Source organism: Dama dama, chromosome 18 (assembly GCF_033118175.1).
Source record: "Dama dama isolate Ldn47 chromosome 18, ASM3311817v1, whole genome shotgun sequence".
Classification (NCBI taxonomy): Eukaryota; Metazoa; Chordata; class Mammalia; order Artiodactyla; family Cervidae; genus Dama; species Dama dama.
Window position 1 is genome coordinate 99,913,654 of NC_083698.1, and position 14,233 is coordinate 99,927,886.

Sequence of the window (14,233 nt, forward strand, 5' to 3'; positions counted from 1 at the left end):
CGGCGGCGAGGAGGAGCCGCGGGCGGCGAGGGGCGGGCGCAGGGGCGGGCTGCGGGAACTCCCCTCGCCGGGCGGGCTGCCGGCCGCAGCCGTCGCCGCCGCCGCCGCCCGGGCCTCCGCGCACCCGCTGCGCCGCCGCCGCCGCCCCAGGCCCGCACCTGCCCCGGCCGCCCCGCCCCGCGCCCCGCGCCCAGCGCCCCGCGCCCCGCGCCCAGCGCCCTCCCACCCCGCTCTGCTGAGTGCCGATCCCGCCCGAGGAGGCGTCCTCTCTACCGGCTTCGCGGAACTGCGTGCCGGGTTTGAGATTTCACGGATGCATCTGCGCGCTCCGAGATGGGGAAAAGTGCGGTAACCCGGACGCGCAGCCACTTGCATCTGTCTACCTGTGCCTTCTCACCTAGGATTCCGTGGGATGACCGTACCGCCGTGAATTGTTACTCGCCACCATTATTTTGAAAGTCCCCTGGACACGCAGACCGTGAGAGATAGGTGTTACATAACCCCCGAAGTGCGGCCAGAGCTCCCGCCGTGCTGCGAGTGAAGCCGAAGAGGGGAGCCGTGGCTGCCCGCGTTGTTTACACTTGGGATGTGGCCTGATCCCCTGAAGCCGTGGGCTTTGGTGTCCGGCCTGGAGCAGTTGTGTGTGTATCACCCTGTCGGTGTGCCCTTGAATAAGCTGGAGAGTGCCTGACGCTGGTCTTCCTGGACCCTGCTTGGAGCGCCATCCATTGCAGTGACTTAGTCTCTACAGAGAGTGGTGGATGGTCACTTACTTGCCCTTGGAGGAGGGGGGGAGGTGCGGGGGGCGGCGGAGAGGTTGAACTAAATAATCGCCATGAGGAAAGCAGTCCCTATTCTTTAGGGTAGAATACTGCCTGGATTCTGTCTTGTTCTGAATTTTGGTCTGGAAGCAGCAGGCTTGGGTTATCACTGATGATCTCCTTGGGAAGAGGGTTTAGATCGTGTTATCACTGCCCTTCTGGCTCATAAATATGACCCTTCATCAACACCCCCGGGGTAACAACTAGTAAACAAATCCACTGGGTCCTGAGGGCAAGCAAAAACCCCAGGCTGTCCTGAAGCGTGGAGAAACTGGGTGTCTGAACAAGTCTCTCTCCTCATCTCATTCTTTCTCGTTATTTTAATGACTATTCCTATTTTTCCCACCTCCTCTGATGACATAACCACCAGATTTACCCCAAGGGCTGAGATTCAAAATGTTACTTCTAAATAGAAAATGGGGGTTCATAGAATATCTTTAATCCATTCCCAAAGCCATCAGCTTTAGTCTGACTTTCTTTTTTTCCCCCCTGGAGGGACTTCCTTATTCTGTTATTTTGTGTGGACTCACCCCACCCAGAATCCCCTACTTTTAATACCCTCAAGTTGTGTATATATACCAGGAAATAAACTCATAATCTCCATCCCAGTTGATTTTCTGTATAAACAGAAAACCAAAATGTTCACACCCTAAATCCAGCAGCTTTTCCAATCTTCATTTAAGCAGGAGGTCTAGCTCACCAGCCATCATGTCCTTCTTAAGACCTGTGAGTGCTCAGTCACGTCTGACTTTTTGCGACCCCATGGGCTGTAGTCTGCCAGGCTCCTCTGTCCATGGGATTTCCCAGGCAAGAATACTGGAGTGGGTTGCCATTTCCTTCTCCAGGGGATCTTCCCCACCCAGGGATCGAACCTCCATCTCCTGCACTGGTTCTTTACCACTGAGCCACCAGGGAAGCCCTGCATAATGGGTGCTCAACAAATATTTGTCAACTAAGTAAATGAATGAAAATAGAGACTTAAGCCTCTGTACAACTTGCCCCTCCCACCAGGCTTAATCTAATATCTTGCACATAGAGCTCAAAAATCTTAATGATGCTGATGACACCCTGCTTAATACATTCACAGTATGAAAGAGGTTCTGTACCTGACCATCAGATTTATCTTTTCTGTGTCTATTGAATTTCACAAGATGATAGGAAGGGAACTAATTGAACTTAGCTATTGGAATAGAACTGCTGAGAAACTAGTGTTAAAGACAAGAAGAAATAAAGATTTGTCACATTCAGAGACCTGAGGATAATGTTAAATTTATTTTATTTTCTGGTGATGCCACGTAGCATCGTTGTCACTGTTCAGCCTCTAAATCATGTCTGACTCTTTATGACTCCATGGATTACAGCACGCCAGGCTTCCTTGTCCTTCACTATCTCCTGGAGTTTGCTCAAGCTCATGTCCATTGAGTCGGTGATGCCATTCACCCATCTCATCTTCTGTCACCCCCTTCTCCTCTTGCCCTTAATCTTTCCCAACATCAGGGTCTTCTCTAATAAGTTGGCTTCCCACATCAGGTAGTCAAGTATTGGAGCTTCAGCTTCAGCATCAGTCCTTCCAATGAATATTCAGGGTTAATTTCCTTTAGGATTGACTGGTTTGATCTCCTGCTGTCCAAGGGACTCTTAAGAATCTTCTCTAGCACCACAGTTTGAAAGCATCAATTCTTTGGCACTCAGCCACACAGCATACAAAATCTTCATTCCCTAACCAGGGACTGAAGCCACACCCTCCGCAGTGGAAGCATGGAGTCTTAGTCACGATACCACCAGGGAAGTCCCAATGTTAAATTTTTTAATGAGTTCCCCTAGAATCACACATATCTCAAATTTTAAATGAAATTATTTTACTTCTCCAAATACCAATATGTCTACATTATGTAAAACACATTACATAAAACATATCTATATTATGTATCTATAATATATAAAAATACAATGTCTATAAGATATATTAAAGTATTTTTGCTTTATCATCTTACCACTGAGTTGGCCCCTGTTAAGATTTTGTTTAGTCTATCTCATCAATTGTAGGGTGCAAAATTTTTCACTTGTTAGGATTGCTGTGGTGGCTCATAAATGCTGCCAGCCCTGCTGAGGTCTAAGTCTCACAGGGGAGATGTGTGTCTGTTTTTGCACCCATCTGAGGCAACATCGACCTGAGTTGATGCTCTGAGTTAAATTGCTCTGAGTTAAATTCTCTGCTGGAGGTTCTTTGGACCACGCTGGTAGTGTGGATTCAAAATGCAAGCTAATGCAAGCCCTACCTTATAATTCTTAGGTGAGATATTTTTTTTTTTCTTCTCTGCACCCAATGACAAAGTTGAGACAAGCAAGCTCCCTTGCCCAGGCTTCTCTACATGGGAGGTTTATTTGTCAAAGCCATGTAGACAATATCATATTAGACTCAGCATCATGGGCATTTCTTTATTCTCAGTGGTATGTGAAAATAACAGTATAAGAATGGTATATCTTAAAATAAATGATAGATTTAGATTTTTTCTTCCTGAGTGTTTACATGTTGAAATCATACTGTATATTAATTTTGTATTCTTTTTTCCCTTATTATCAAACTGTGAACAATTTGCCATTCTATTAGAAACTTTATGCACATCATTTTAATGGTTCCCCTTGTATGCTTTCTGAAAATTTATTTACCCATTCTCATTGTTGGACAATCAAGCTTTTCCCTTTTTTACTGTGGCTGAATTTCACTCTGAACTCACACTAAGTACCTATTCTATGCCAAGTCCTGCTGTGAAGAAAACAGACATCCCTTCCCATCACGCTTTCGCTTTCAGCCTAGCAGGCAAGGCAGCTATCAGGAGAAAAATGAAATCTGGAATGAGGGGTGACAAACAGGGCAAGAACAATCAGTCACTCAGGCTGCTGACTTATGACAGATTGCCAGAGGTGGCAATACCGGGTTAAGGTGCATCCATGTTTTGATTGTACTGCCAAATTGTTGAGTCACAAGTGTACAAGGGCCTCAATCTCACTTCCCTCTCATCCCAATTAGATAGTGCCATTTAAAATCTTTTTTTTTTTTTTTGCCAGTTGTCAGATGGCCATCATATTTTAAGTTTATCTTTTGTGACTGAATCTAATCATGGTTTTGAAATAAATGTTGGTGACTTGTGGTTCCTCTTCAGAGTGGTGTCAGAAGACACTGTCTGAAGAATTGTTATCAGCTGGCATGGGTTCTTTATGCAGCAAGAATATTAATCTTGTATGTATGTTATTAATGTAGAATATACATATATGTATATGTATGCACATGTGCTGTGTGCTCAGTCCCTCAGTGTGTCCATCTCTTTGCGACCCCGTGGACTATAGCCCGCCAGGCTCCTCTGTCCATGGGATTCTCCAGGCAAGAATACTGGAGTGGCTTGCCATTTCCTATTCCAGGGGATTTTCCCAACCAAGGGATCAAACCTGCATTTCTTGTGTCTCCTGAATTACCACCGAACCATCTGGGAAACCATATATATAAATTCACATATAAATTTCTATTTCTAGGAGAGGTAGTCTTCTTTCTTTACTCATTTTTTTTAAAAAGTCATCAGCTATTTCTTTGACAATCATTTTTTCCGTGTGAAATTTAAAATCGTTTTATCTAGTTTCCAAAAAACTACGAATTGTTTTCAGGTCAAACTGCATGAGAATTGACCCCTAAATAATGCAGGTTTGAACCACATGAGTCCACATATATGTGGACTTTTTTCACAGTAAATACTATCCATGGTTGGTTGAAAGCGCAGGTGGAGAACGGTGGATACAGAGTCATCTCAGGCACAGAGAGCCGAGTCTAAGTTACAAGCAGATTTTCACCTTTGCAGAGTGGGGAGCCCCAACCCTTGCACTGTTCAAGGGTAATCTGGACATATGTACTGGAGAAGGGTCAACATCTTTCTATAACTAAGCCACTTTATTCTGACATTAAGAGAGATTGGTGAAGGCAGGGCAATATCCTGCCTCCATCCTCGGTCTGAATAATTAGTTGTCTGGGGCAAATGCTACTGGTTCAGAGAGTCCAGATCATGGGACAAGCTGAGGTGTAATGGGCTGAGATTTAGAATGTGAATGGAGGAGACCCATTTATGTCACACGTTAGCTCACACAGCGGGAACGTTAGCCCTGTCTGCACTGAATCACCTGTGCAGCAGGCCCTTGGCATGACCCAAGTTGAAAGCACAGTAAATCTCATACTGCAGAGGCTGAGTTCCAGTTGAGCCAAAAACAGTGTAAGGATTAATATAGAATATATGTTCAAAATTACTACATTGTTTAAAATCAACACATCCCTCCCTTTTAGCCCTCTCACATTTGCAGTGGAATTGGAAATGAAACATCTGAAACCTCATAAAAGGTACTCATTCTGCAGTAGTGTCCATCACGTGGATACTCAGAACACATGGTGTGCGCCTTGAGTCACCGTGGGTGCTGTGTGCCAAGCCTTATTCCAGGTAATGGAAAAACAGCATCAGGCAAGAGTTAAGTCCTGTCCTTGTGGAATTTAGATTCTATTAGGGATGGGATGGGGGAGGCAACTTTTTTAATGAACCGTTGAATATATAATATATGATGTAGTGGTAAGTGCTGTGAAGAAACATAAAACAGGGTAGGGGACCAGAGAGTGGGTGATGGGGTTGTTGGGAAAGACCTCAATGGTAAGTGACCTGTAAGCAGACACCTGGAGGAAGCGATGGGGTGAGTGAGACGTGTGGGGAAGGTTTTGGTGTGTGGAGGGACAGTGAGGAGACCAGAGCGGGGTGTGGAGGTGGGGGCGGGTGGCAGGAATCAAACGTTGTGGGGTGGACCCTGCGGCCCCGGGGGCCTCATACAGGGGCCGGCTCTATGTTCTAAGTGAAATGGGTGGCCCTGGAGGATCTGAGTGCAGGATCCTCTTAAAAAGCCCTTTTTGGCTGCTGGGTGGAGAGGGGGCAGGGGGATGCAGAAGATGCTACTTCAGTAGGAGGAGGCTGAGAGAACTGCAAGAAATTCTCAGAGACTGGGTGCATGGTTGCAGAGAAAGAGAGTACTCAGTGATCACTCACAGATTTCTGATGTTCCATTCACCAAGAAATGAAAAAATGTGGAAGGAATGGGTATGATTGGAAAGATTATTAGTTTGGCTTTGGACACATTGAGGCTGAGATGCCTGTTAGACCGCCAGAGAGAGATCTGATGAACTAACTGCAAGTCTGATGTTCAACAGAGAGGTCTGTGATGCAGAGGTAAATTTCAAGGTCACCTGCTAACCAAGAGGGTTTAAAGTTATGGGCTGAGAATGATATTCCAAGGAAGAGAGTGGACACAGAAAAGTGTGGGGGAGTGAGCTCAGGGACCTCCAGAGTTCAGAGGTCAGGAGATGAAAAGGAGTGGGCAAAGTGATTCAAGCATGTTCTGGACAGGTTTAAATTCGTCTATCTCTCTCTATATATATATGTGTGTGTATATATATATATATATATATATATGCATATGTATACATGTATATTCATTTACTTGCTGAAATTTTTAGGTATTATTTTAAATATTTTCATAAGTAGATATCTATCAGTTCAGTTCAGTTCAGTCGCTCAGTCATGTCTGACTCAGCGACTCCATGGACCGCAGCACGCCAGGCCTCCCTGTCCATCACCAACTCCGGGAGTTTACCCAAACTCATGTCCATTGAGTCAGTGATGCCATCCAACCATCTCATCCTCTGTCATCCCCTTTTCCTCCTGCCCTCAATCTTTCCCAGCATCAGGGTCTTTTCAAATGAGTCAACTCTTCACATCAGGTGGCCAAAGTATTGCAGCTTCAGCTTCAACATCAGTCCTTCCAATGAACACCCAGGACTGATTTCCTTTAGGGTGGACTGGTTGGATCTCCTTGCAGTCCAAGGGACTCTCAAGTGTCTTCTCCAACACCACAGTTCAAAAGCATCAATTCTTCTGCGCTCAGCTTTCTTTATAGTCCAACTCTCACATCCATACATGACCACTGGAAAAACCATAGCCTTGACTAGACAGACCTTTGTGGACAAAGTAATGTCTCTGCTTTTTAATATGCTGTCTAGGTTGGTCATAACTTTCCTTCCAAGGAGTAAGCGTCTTTTAATTTCATGGCTGCAGTCACCATCTGCAGTGATATCTATGGCAAAGATTAAATAATTAAATTGCACAGAGGATGTATAATGAGCAGCAATTTCCTTCCCTTCCAATTCCCCCTTCCCCATGCTCTCTTCTGAGAGACTAATACTTTTAAGTTTCTGTCTTCAGAGTTTCTGCTGGTTACCTCCTGTGGAAGAGCTTAAATTCCTAATCACACTTCAAAAAAATCATTAAAAGTTCACTTTGCCTCATTCTATGAAGGCAAAGCTTCAGTGTGGGGATCTTGTCATTGGATCAGAAGTATGAAGAAATGACTGAGAATGTTTAGGCAAATTTCTTGGGACTTCCTGAGAGAGAGTGAGTCAAGAATGAGGCAAAACAGAGAGAGACCTTCAGTCAGTTCAGCTGCTCAATCATGTCCAACTCTTTGCAACCCCATGGACTGTAGCACGCCAGACTTCCCTGTCCATCACCAACTCCAGGAGCTTATTCAAACTCATGTCCATTGAGTCGGTGATGCCATCCAACCATCTCATCCTCTGTTGTCCCCTTTTCCTCCCTCCTTCAATCTTTCCCAACATCAGGGTCTTTTCCATTGAGTCAGTTCTTCACGTCAGGTGGCCAAAGTATTGGAGTTTCGGCTTCAGCATCAGTCCTTCCAATGAATATTCAGGACTGATCTCCCTTAGGATGGACTGGTTGGATCTCCTTGCAGTCCAAGGGACTCTCAGGAGTCTTCTCCAACACAGTTCACAAACAGTTGTTTGAACTTCTCCAAACAGTTCAAAAGCATCAATTCTTCGGCACTCAGCTTTCTTTATACTCCAACTCTCACATTCATACATGACTACTGGAAAAACCATAGCTTTGACTAGATGGACCTTTGTTAGAATGAGTCTTTTTCATCCCTAATAATTTCTTCCCTTTAAAGTAGTGAGTGTGAATGTGTTCATGTATGTGAGAAAGATACACAGCCACAGAGAGCCTCATCTCTGTGGCTGCAGGGCTGACCTTGGACTTGGTCACCTAGGCAATACTGCTGTAATTGTAGAGATCCTGGGGATGGTCAAATGCCTCATAAATTCTGCCAACTGTGGCCCATAGAGTAAAGATTCATTAAAATGAATCTATATCATTTTAAACTCTCTGCTCCTTAAAGTATGGGCAGTATACCAAGCATCTATAAATTATTGGGATTTCAGGTTAGAATTTTGTTCCTGTTCTAAGAAGAATACTGTCTTGTGAGCAGACAAGTAGTTTATCTCTGTTCTAATAGCCATTTTGATGAATATCCTCTAGGACTAGCAAACAGGCAACTCTGGCAAGAGGAGCAATTCATTAGAATCTGATTTGTTACATAGTTTTATAGTAGATTTCAAATAAATAGATTAATCTAAGAATTTTTACTAATGACACCAAAGTATTCATGGGTTAAAGGACACGTTATCCATGATGTGCTGTAAAATATTCTAGCACCCACCCCTAAGAAAGGTGCAAATGTAAGTGAAACAAGATGGTAAAATTGCCCCAATTTTTTGAACCTAGATTATTGGTCCATCAGGACCCATTATACTGTATTTCCTCTACTTTTGGTGTGTTTGAACATTTCCACAAGAAAAAACAGAACAAGAAAAGTATTCACGATAGACTCATCAGCTTTAAAATGACTTCCAGGCTTTATCTTAACTGGCCCACAACCTTTCCTTAGAATTCTGTTCTGCTGCAAATGCTATTCTTTAGACATAGATGTACAAGCACTTCCAAAGGAGAAACGTGGAGGCCAAATATAAGTATTGTTAATGATTGATGTGATTATCAGTAGATTGACCGGGGTTGACAGGTGCTGTCTCTGTGCCCTCTCTCTTAGTTGAGGGAGGAGCTCAAGATAAAGTCCCCGTCATGGCTCTTGGCTTTGCAGACCTCCCTTGTCACAGGAGAGCTTCCCTGGTAGCTCAGCTGGTAAAGAATCCGCCAGCAATGAAGGATGACCCTGGTTTGATTCCTGGGTTGGGAAGATCCCCTGGCGAAGGGATAGACTACCCACTTTAGTTTTCTTGGGCTTCCCTAGTGGCTCAGCTGGTAAAGAATCCACCTGCAGTGCAGGAGACCTGGGCTCGATCCCTGGGTTGGGAAGGTCCCCTGGAGCGGGGAAAGGCTACTCACTTCAGTATTCTGGCCTGGAGAATTCCATGGACTGTATAGTCCATGGGGTTGCAAAGAGTTGCATATGTCTGACTTTCACTTTCTTTTTCACTTGTCTTGGGAAGAGGACTCTTAGAAGCAGGAACACCTGGGACCCCTGCTGGGATGGGTCCAGGACCAGGACAGGTGCACCCATCTTTGGACCATCTTTGGACCTGCTCTCGGTCACAGTCGCTGAGGAACTGTCCAGATTGCTAAGTAATACATGTCGGTAATGAATGTGTTCTGCTTTTCTCTAAGTTATTGCAAATTTCCGCCTCCAACACCCCTCCACCACCCCCACCAGGGTTGAAGCAACTTTTCCGGATTTCAGATTTCCGGTTGTGATGACAGACTGAGCAAGATAAGGACAAGGAAGACAATGGGGTTGAAGCCCGAGGGACCTTCGAGATAATCACTGCCTAGACTTCCTATTTCCTCAGTGAGCTGGCAGTGATGCCTTTACCTGTTAAGGAGGCCCTCGATCCCTTTCCTGAAAACCTTGACTGCTGCACTGTTGCCTCTGTTGTTGTTGAGTCGTTCCATCGTGTCTGACTCTTTGTGATCCCATGGACTGCAGCATGCCAGGCTTCCCTGTTCTTCACCATCTCCCTGTTGCCTCTATAGGGCACATACTGGGGATAAAGGTCAGCTTTCTCCTCTTTCCAGAAAGTCTGGCGGTAAAAACGCCCAATTCTTACCTGGTAGACCAGACCTCCCAGTGGTTCCCAGTGGGGGCAGTCCTATCAAATATACCATGATTCAACATTGGTATTTTTTCAGAGTCTGGAATGACTCACTCTTAATTCAGTCTTCAGTAAATAATATGGTGGAGCTTCACTTTAGCTTGTTCAAACACTTTTTTGCATTTCTCTCTCCTGACTGAGGAGAAGATCAGGTCTGCATGTCCTTTCTTGGAGCAATAGACTCTCAAATATTTTCCATGGCCTTAGTTTTACTTTTGAAAAGGAATGGTGTGCCTTTTCAGTGTAAATGTAAATTTCTACCTCTTGCAAATCCGACTGGAATTAGCTGGATTTTCCTGCTTCTGTTCTTCCCATCACTGCTTCAAAGATGTCAGAACTGAAGTTTGGTCAGGGCTCTGAGTCTGGGAGGTTTCTAATCACTAAACAGCATCAGCAGAAAGAGAGCTTTCCCCAGGCACACGGTTTGGGGAACCCAGCCCTGAGATTCAAAGCTGACTTCCTCCTTGTACATCTCACTCTTGGGGTCATGACTTTTCTGCTCTGCAGAAATCCTTGTAATGATATGAGAAATGTTTGAATTAAAAAAAAAAAAAAAGTCCAATACTGAGTACTTTCAACAAAAACTGAGATACATTAATTTTATTTTCCCAAGTCCATTCAAAAACAGCTATGGAACACCCATAATGCGTTCCACTTTAAGAGAAAAATCCTTCCCCCCTTTTCCTCTTATTGCTACAGATTACTTGGGTTCCCCTTCTGACATCTCATCTCAACTGTGATGGGAAGCTTTGTGCCTGGGATGGGCGCCTATTAACACGCACTGAAGCAAAGATGCAATCTTGCACAATGTAAAGAGGATAAGGACAAAGAAAAGAGTAAAGCATGACACCAAAAACAGCAGGGCTATGGACCAGACAGAAGATGTGCATCTCCAGGGACCCTTGGGCCATCAAGGTCAGCGAATGCCCAATCCTGACTGTTCTATTTTCCAGATTGGGAATATTTTTTTTGTACTGGTTATTATAACTAGTTGGGCTTTCCAGGTGGCACTTGTGGTAAAGAACCTGCCTGCCAATACAAGAGATGCAATAGACGTGGGTTTGATCCCTGGGTTGGGAAGAGCTCCTGGAGAAGAAAGTGGAAACCTACTCCTGTATTCTTGCCTGGAAAATTCCATGGACAGAGGAGCCTGGTGGGCCACAGTCCATAGGGCCACAGAGTTGGACACGACTGAAGTGACTTAGCAAACATGCATGCATTATAACTAGTTATATCTGAAGCCTTAGCAACAATCATCAGTTCAATTGAGTCGCTCAGTCGTGTCTGACTCTTTGCAATCCTATGGACTGCAGCACACCAGGCCTCCCTGTCCATCACCAACTCCCGGAGCCTACTCAAACTCATGTCCATCGAGTCGGTGATGCCATCCAACCATCTCATCCTCTGTCGTCCTCTTCTCCACCTGCCTTCAATCTTTCCCAGCATCAGGGTATTTTCCAGTGAGTCAGTTCTTTACATCAGGTGCCCAAAGTACTGGAGCTTCAGATTCAGCATCAGTCCTTCCAATGAATCTTCAGGACTGATTTCTTTTAGGATGGATTGGTTGGATCTCCTTGCAGCCCAAGGGACTCTCAAGAGTCTTCTCCAACGCCACAGTTCAAAAGCATCAATTCTTTGGTGCTCAGCTTTCTTTATAGTCCAACTCTCACATCCATACATGACTACTGGAAAAACCATAGCCGTGACTAGATGGACCTTTGTTGGTAAAGTAATGTCTCTGCTTTTTAATATGCTGTCTAGGTTGGTCATTACTTTTCTTCCAAGGAGCAAGTATCTTTTTCATGGCTGCAGTCATCATCTGCAGTGATTTTGGAGCCCCCCAAAATAAAGTCTGACACTGTTTCCACTGTTTCCCCATCTATTTCCCATGAAGTGATGGGACCAGATGCCATGATCTTAGTTTTCTGAATGTTGCGCTTTAAGCCAACTTTTTCACTCTCCTCTTTCACTTTCATCAAGAGGCTTTTTAGTTCCTCTTCACTTTCTGCCATAAGGATGGCGTCATCTGCCTATCTGAGGTTATTGATATTTCTCCCAGCAATCTTGATCCCGGCTTGTGCTTCCTCCAGCCCAGAGTTTCTCATGATGTACTTTGCATATAAGTTAAATAAGCAGGGTGACAATATACAGCCTTGACATACTCATTTTCCTATTTGGAACCAGTCCGCTGTTCCATGTCCATTTCTAACTGTTGCTTCCTGACCTGCATACAGGTTTCTCAGGAGGCAGGTCAGGTGGTCTGGTATTCCCATCTCTTTCAGAATTTTCCACAGTTTGCGGTGATCCACACAGACAAAGGCTTTGGCATAGTCAATAAAGCAGAAATAGATGTTTTTCTAGAACTCTTCTTGCTTTTTCGATAGTCCAACAGATGTTGGCAATTTGATCTCTGGTTCCTCTGCCTTTTCTAAAACCAGCTTGAACATCTGGAATTTCACGGTTCCACATTTGGAAATTCCATCTGGAATTTCCATGGTTATATACTGTTGAAGCCTGGCTTGGAGAATTTTGAGCATTACTTTACAAACGTGTGAGATGAGTACAATTGTGTGGTAGGGTGAGCATTCTTTGGCATTGCCTTTCTTTGGGATTGGAATGCATTGACCTTTTCCAGTCCTGTGGCCTCTGCTGAGTTTTCCAAATTTGCTGGCATATTGAGTGCAAATTCATCTGCGGAGTGCTAATACACAGAAGATGAATGGCACAAGTTTCTGATAGAATTACTGCTGATAATGTAAGATCTAAGTCATCACGATGGCATAGTTGCCGCCCTAGGCAAACAGTGCAGTCCTAAAGAAAGGTAACTGAGAATTCTAGCAAGGCAGAGACGAAAGGCAAGGGTGATGGTGAAAACAAACACCCCAGCCTTGTGCTCTGCCTGCAGGCCTGTGATCCAGACTGTTTCAGGTTAGTCTCAACCCAGCCAAGAGTAGAGGCAGTCTCCAGCTGGCCTGGAGAGGTGAGAATGACTAGTTATGACCTCAAGAGGGTAAAACTGATCAGCACCAAGGCTGTAGTGAAGGAATTATATCATATGGCCTCCTGGTTTGTAAACAAGAACCCAACTCCAAAGCCCAGAATCTCAGTTAACAGGAACTTCTTTGTGAAAAAGTGAAAGCATTAGTTGCTCAGTCATGTCCGTCTCCTTGTGACCCCATGCACCCCACCGGGCTCTCCTGTCCGTGGGATTCCCCAGGCTAGAACACTGGAGTAGGTTGCTATTTCCTTCTCCAGGGGACCTTCCTGAAGACCCAGGGATCGGACCCAGGTCTCCTGCATTGCAGGCAGATTCTTTACCATCTGAGCCACCAGGGAAGCCTGTGGGATGCCAAATCTCTGACCAAGGTGAGCAGGGAGCTACCCCATTGAGTGATCTGGAAAGTTGGCTTGGCAGGAGGGACTGGGAAGGACAAAAGAAGGCTTGGGTGGTGTGCACACCTAGAAAGCTGGGACATGAGAAGGCGTTTAGCTAAAAAGATACTTTCACATGCCCCCAGTTACACTTCTCTTGGATTAACTTCCTCATGAGTTCAGGTGGGGAATAGGAAGGGAGTGAGAGGCGAGAAAGGAGTGGAGGGATTGGTAAAGAGAGAGGTGGAAGGTGGGTGCCAAGTAATGGGTGACCAAAGACAATCAAGAGATGGGACAGTGAGTTTGTTTCATTCAAGACCAAACCCAGAACTTCCGGGGGTCCTGTGGCTAAAAATCCTCATTGTCAATGCAGGGGACCCGGGTTTGATCCCTGGTCAGGGGGCTAGATCCCACTTGCTGCAGCTGAGAGTTCGCTGCCACAACTGAGAACCAGCACAGCCAAATTAAAAAAACTAACAGCAAAATCATCCCCACCAGCTCTCGCTTTGGGTCCACATCTATCACGCAAATAACTCCTCATGTCCAGTCCCTCCAGAGTCTCCCCTGAGGGCACCAGGGCCTCATTACATCATTTTCCTTTTTCACAGATTGCCTTTCACATGGTTTCTCCTATAAAATGATATTGGTGGCCTTATTTTGCTCCTCAAAGCATTTTTTACTTTTACCCTCCCCATAGGGACCACTCTGAGAAAGAAATTGAATAATGTATGTAAAAGATATCTAAACGGTAAGGAAATACATTTCACAAAATAAGGCATTTGGGGCCCAAGTAGTCACCATTTTCTAGTAATACATTTATCTGTCTCTGTGTTGCTGATCTTTCTACTTCCCCCCCCCCCTTTTTTTTTTTGATATAAAAATGTGTCCGGTTCTCTAAACGCTTTAACTGCTCATACCCAGGGGTGAGAGGAGGGTGTGGAGATGCCTGAATTAGGACAGGTGTATCTGGTAGAGATCTCAGGTGTGTATCTATTAGAGA